The sequence below is a fragment of the Centropristis striata genome, chromosome 11 (genome assembly GCF_030273125.1).
Source record: "Centropristis striata isolate RG_2023a ecotype Rhode Island chromosome 11, C.striata_1.0, whole genome shotgun sequence".
In the NCBI taxonomy this organism is placed as follows: Eukaryota; Metazoa; Chordata; class Actinopteri; order Perciformes; family Serranidae; genus Centropristis; species Centropristis striata.
In genome coordinates this window covers 21,537,199-21,543,478 of record NC_081527.1, presented here as the reverse complement: position 1 = coordinate 21,543,478, position 6,280 = coordinate 21,537,199, and positions in this window count along the sequence as shown.

Here is a 6,280-nt window from a genome sequence, read left to right as displayed (position 1 = left end):
TTTTCTTTTTACTGCCCTATGAGGTTTCACTGTGGTTGTTCATTGGTACCTTGGGTTTCAGTGTTTCTTAAGTTAGGATATCCCCATATATGGTCTCATGTCATCTTTTCCTATGTTTTTCCATGATTTGGTCACAAAAGCATTATTCTTTCAACTGTTATCCAGCAGCAGGTTGTATCTTTAAATGTACAAGTGTGATTTCACAGAAGTATTTGGCAAGATAAACTCTTTAATATTAAACTACTTTTTAAATCCAATATTTCCACAAACTGATGGACATGTCCAAGAGATAAAAACATATAAACGGACAGGGTGTAGACCCCGATGCAGCTCTACATATGTCCTCAACAATCACCCTACCAAACAAGGCCGCTGACACCGCCACGCTGCGAGTAGAGTGTTCGTGGACCACAGTCTGAGGGTCTCTACAGGCCCACTGATAGGCTTGGGAGATGCACTCGGAAAGCCATTCTGCAATGGGGCTCTCTCTGCCAACATAACATGCCAGCACACAAAATAGGCGAGCAGATAACGTTTTGCCTAACTGTCTGACAAAAAGCATCCAGTTGTATAACCCTTGATCTGAAAGAACTCCTTAGATTTTTAGGAACAAAGGAGGGGTTTAGTGCTGCTGTGTCACCACGAAGCATCAAGCAATGGGGTCAATACACACATTCTCTTAACTGAGGTCAAGGCAAGCAACATGGCTGTTTTAATGTCAGTGTAACCCACATGATATAGTGGGTTTCATTAAAAAGTGAAAAAACCCAAACCCTAACTAAACATATTTTACTCGAGAATATAAAAGTCACGGTCGCTAGTAAGTTGTTTGCTAGTGCAAGTGAGTTAGACAACTCGGTTGGCGTTGTTGTGCCACTAATTAGCCGAGTGCTCGTGCTAGCTTGAAAGTGCGGACACCGCTGTTATTTTCCCTTGAGGACAACTTTGCCTCGTTTACAGATTCAACAAGCAAGGTAAAACAAATGGTCCATAAATGATTTATTTCATTGTAATTTCATCCACAATGAAAGCTAACTCATCTGATATGATATGAGTTAAAAAGTTATGTTGGTCTCATTGGCTATACTGTATGTTTATGTAGCCCGCTCATGGTTTTACTGCCTGGACGCCGTCAGTTTTCGTGCTAGTCCAGCCTTCTCAGCACAGAAATCAGTGAGCATGATTATTTCATTTCATTGAGGGATTTCATTTTATTTTACATTTATGGAGCACTGTACTGAACTATCGTATATGTACAAGCTGCTTATTTACAAGTTATTCCATGAAGGGATGTTATTTCATTTTGCACTTTATGTATGTGTATTTAGCCAATTTCTATGGCAGCTAAATTGTTTTAATCTATAATTTGCCATGTTAGAGGGATTATGTAAAAATTGATTGTGCAATATTGCATATCATTGTTCATTTAAAGTTCATGCCAATGCAAATTATATGATGTTAACTACAGACAAAATAGATAATTGATCATGATACTTCTCTGACACTGTCTATCAACAGGTCAGGGGTTTTTTTCTGTAGGTTTGTTTATTCCTTGGACCGCCCGGTGATGTAGATGGTGAGCTATTCCACCTTGACCTAGAAGAGAGACAGAATTTGAAGATATCCTGCGGTCCCTGGACAGCTCCTGCTACACTCGGTGGTGTGGTAGGCCCAGTATCTACAGACACCTCATGCTCTATCTATCATACAATTCCCCCTCTTTCACTACACACTTATCCATTCCACGGGAACTCTGACGTTATTCTGAATTCTGAGCTCACTCCTACTTTTTTGGACTTTTTCATTGGACTTTGACTTGATACATATGGACTTACCTTTTCATTCCCAGAAGTGTGTGTTAGTGGCTGAGTTATTGGATATCCTCCTTCAGTGAATAGTGTTTGTAAATTGCTTTGATATTATTATTATTATTGTTTTATCATGAGTGTTTGAACTGGATTGGAAATTGAAAATCTGTGCTTGAATTTAAAGTTGATACAAAAATTCAGGTTACAGGGTGCACCCAAGATAGGATTGATCCATCCATTTTCCTCCGATTATTCGGGGCTGGGTCGCGGGGGCAGCAGGCTAAGCAGGGCATTCCAGATGTCCCTCTCCCCAGCCACAATGTCCAACTCCTCCTGGGGGACCCCGAGGCTTTCCCAGGCCAGGCGAGAGATATAATCCCTCCACCATTTTCTGGGTCTTCCCCGGGGCCTCCTACCAGTTGGACGTGCCCGGATCACCTCTAACGGGAGGCGCCCGGGAGGCATCCTTACCAGATGCCCAAACCACCTCAACTGGCTCTTTTCGACGTGAAGGAACAGCGGCTCTACTCTGAGCTCCCTCCGGATGTCTGACCTCCTCACCCTATCTCTAAGGCTGAGCCCAGCCACCCTATGGAGGAAGCTCATTTCAGCCGCTTGTATCCGCGATCTTGTTCTTTCGGTCACTACCCAGAGCTCGTGACCATAGGTGAGGGTTGGAACGTAGACGGAGCGGTAAATCGAGAGCTTTGCCTTCAGGCTCAGCTCCTTCTTCACCACGAGGGTCCGGTACAACGCCCGCATCCCTGCTGACGCCGCACCAAACCGCCTGTCCATCTCACACTCCGTTCTACCCTCTCTCGTGAACAAGACCCCGAGATACTTGAACTCCTTCTCTTGAGGCAGTACCTCTCTCCCCACCCAGAGGGGGCAGTCCACCGTTTTCCGGCAGAGAACCATGGCCTCAGACTTGGAGGTGCTGACTCTCATCCCAACCGCTTTGCAGTGCGAATCGAAGGTAGGATTGAGATACTGTGAATTTAATACTGCAGCATTTCATTTGTTGATATGTGTAATGTCAAATCTTTTCTATGTTTCTATATAACTAAAGCCGGCATATTTTTCATTTAATTATCTGCCTTGAGTCTTCTTTAAACATTCCACTGTGCTCCAGTAGTCGAACCTAACCCTATCCTAGTCCATATATTGTCTCACATTCTCATATTGTAGCATTTATTGTTGATCCCTTACAAGTGTTACATCAGCACCTTCAGAAGGGAGTGCTCCAGAGGCTCAAAGAGATTCCTCACCAAGTCCTCAAGGAAGGCCTGTAAAAACACACACAATAAGGTATTCATGAATGTTTTATTATTTAACTACACTGAGTTATAATACATAACCTTACTTATTTGCCAATGTTATCGTATTTCTCAATTGCTTTGACACATTTTTTAAACCAGCCTAAAGTGCATTTCTCGAAACAATTTGTACAAACTGCGCCACACAAGGGATTTCCTGCAATAGTCTTTAACTTGTTGAAAATCCTTAGTAATGTAGATATCTATGTCAATGATCGTGTTGGTGCCATCAGAATGATAAGTCCTTGTGTTATTTTCTGCAAACAAGTCAGTCAAAATGCTGAGTCATGTTGTCAACATCACAGTGTACCCTGTAAGTTTTGAGGTTTTGATCACAATGGTGAAAATGCACTTCACTTTTGCTGTGTGGCAAATGACTTTCAACAGTATATAGTTGCACATTAGTGGGAGATTGATCGCTGGAGACTGGCCAGGAAGTAGAAGATACATTTCTAAGTGACTTGAGTAAATGAAGTCATATCATATTTGATTATAAATAATATTTTTTTTACAATCATTGTTCATAATGACAACATCAAACTCTAAAAATGCTTAAAAATCGTATTGGCGTCTAATAGGACTTCTTTCCTTGTCACAGTTTACATGCAACTGAGAAAATCAAATAACTGACAGGAACGTGTCCTCCTTCTCAACACTGGGTGGCGATTTGCGTCGTTTCAGCGGGTTAATACGGCTCCCTTTCCGGTTGACCTCAGTTTGACACTTTGTGCCATCGCTACTGACTGGCGACCAGCTAATGCGACCAGCTAATGTGCGACCGGTTAATGTGCGAGCGGATAATGGAAGCGGCTAACGTGCGAGCGGCTAATGCGACTGGCTTTCTTGGATGTTTTTGATCCGGGGTCATACGCCAGCGCAAGGTGGAGTATGCGGAGCATGCGCACATGCTTTGTCTTGTCATACATGCCGGCGAAAATCCTATTCCATTATGTGGGTGTCCTAATCGCAGTTGGAGAACTCCGACATCAGTCGGACTAACGCGTTTACATGCACTTCAGTTGTCCAGTCATAGTCAGATTAAGGCAATAATTCGTTTTTTTCAAGTGTCATGTAAATGTACAGATTGTTTGCACCCTTGAGCCATAAGTGCAGAGAAATCACAAGAGCTCCAGAGGGCACTACCTCTTTCCTAGACCACTACTGGTAGGTACTACCAACTGCAGACCAAGAACATTCAACAAGAGTGTAGTTTTGGAGATGCTCTGACCTAGTCTATCTATCACAATTTAGCACTTTTTCAAAGTCACTCAGATTCTTATGCTTGTGTATTTTTTTTCTGCTTCCAACTCATCACATCTATAAAAAAAGTAATACATTTGGTTTTACTATCTGCTTCCTATCCTATTTTTCATGCCTACTGTTACCCAGATGGAGCTTGAGCTGTCCTGCCTGATAATTGAACTAGAATAGAATAGAATATATCTTTATTGTCTGTTCAACAGAGCAGAAATTTGTCTTTCGACACGGCTATAAAAATTCATGCAAAACACACAACAATTACATGAAGTGAGATAAAACAACAACACTTCAGTAAAAACACAACATCAATAAAAAGAATGACGTGGGGTACAGTGTTACCGGCCACTATTTGGTATAGCGACTGCAGATGGTAGAAATTACTTTTTATAAATGTTTTTATGAGCCAGTGGGGTTCTGTATCTTCTGCCTGATGGCAGCAGAGAGAAGGAGTGATGCAGAGGGTGAGTGACGTCATCAGTGATGAGGGTTGCTTTCCTCCGCACTGATCGTCTGTACAGTTCACAGAGGGGGGTCTGAGGGGTTTGGGTGATCTTACTGGCCTGGTTTACTATTCTGGTGAGTTTTGTTTTGTGTTTGAGGGTGAGGAAGTTAAACCAGGAAGAGATATTGTAAGTGAGGATAGATTCAATGAGTGAAGTGTACACCAAAGATAAAATGTCCTTGTTGATATTAAAAGATCTCAGCTTTCTGAGGAGGTGGAGGCGCTGTTGCGCCTTTTTAAAAACAGAGTCTGTGTGGTGTCCAAAGGACAGTTTGCTGTCAATTTCTGTCCCCAGGTATTTAAAACAGCCCACCTGCTCCACCTCCTGTCCATGGATGAGAAGGGGCTGGAACAGATCCAGTGAGCCCCCCCTCCCTGCAGCGCCACAGCAGACCTCCTTGATTTTGGAGATATTGAGCTCTGCTCAAATCCACAGACCAAGGCGTGGACTTCCTGCTGGTATTGTGCCAGGGCCTGTGCGTCTTTGAGGTGTGCCACCAGAGCCATGTCATCTGCATACTTTAGGAGGGACATTCCCTCTCTGTGACAGGATAAGTTGTTGGTGTAGACAGAGAAGAGGATGGGGGACAGCACACAGCCCTGGGGAAGTCCTGTCTTCAAGACGATCTGGCTGGATCTGACACAGTTCAGGAGCACATGCTGTGGTCTGTTACATAAAAACTCCCTGATCCATAAAATCAGTGTTGTGTGAGACTGCAGTGATGAGAGACATTGTAACAGAATGTTATTGTTTACAGTGCTAAAGGCTGACGAAAAATCCATGAATAAAATTCTTGTGTGGGGGTGTGTAGAATCCTATTGCTTGGTGATTCGGTCTAAAAGCATGAGGCTTGCATCCTCCGTGCCACGCTTGGACCTGTATGCGAACTGGAGCGGGTCTAGTTTGTCGGACAGTTCAGACATGAGTTGGTCAGCCACAACCCTCTCCATGCACTTGCAAAGGACTGAGGTCAGAGCTATTGGCCTGTAGTCCTGCAGGTCCCTGGGTCTGGCCTTTTTGGGAAGGGGGATGATGGAGGATTCCTTCCACTGTGCTGGGACTGTGCTGGAGTCCAGGAGGAGTTGGAACAGCCTGGTGAACACTCCGCCGAGCTGGGTGGAGCACTCTTTGAGCACCCGCTGCCTTGTTGGGATTCACCCTGCGAAGGATGGTGGTTACCGCCTGCTCATCAATGGTGAGGTGTTGGAGAAGTGGGCTGTGCGTGTCCAGGCTCCATGTTGATGTTGTGCTGGTGTTATTGAAACGAGTGAAGAGGATGTTGAGCTGTTCCGCATGAGAGGCAGGATCTGGACAGTCAACCGTTTCAGGTTTGGACGTTCTTCCCATCATGGTGTTCAGACCCCGCCATGCCTCCCGTGCATTCCCCGATGTT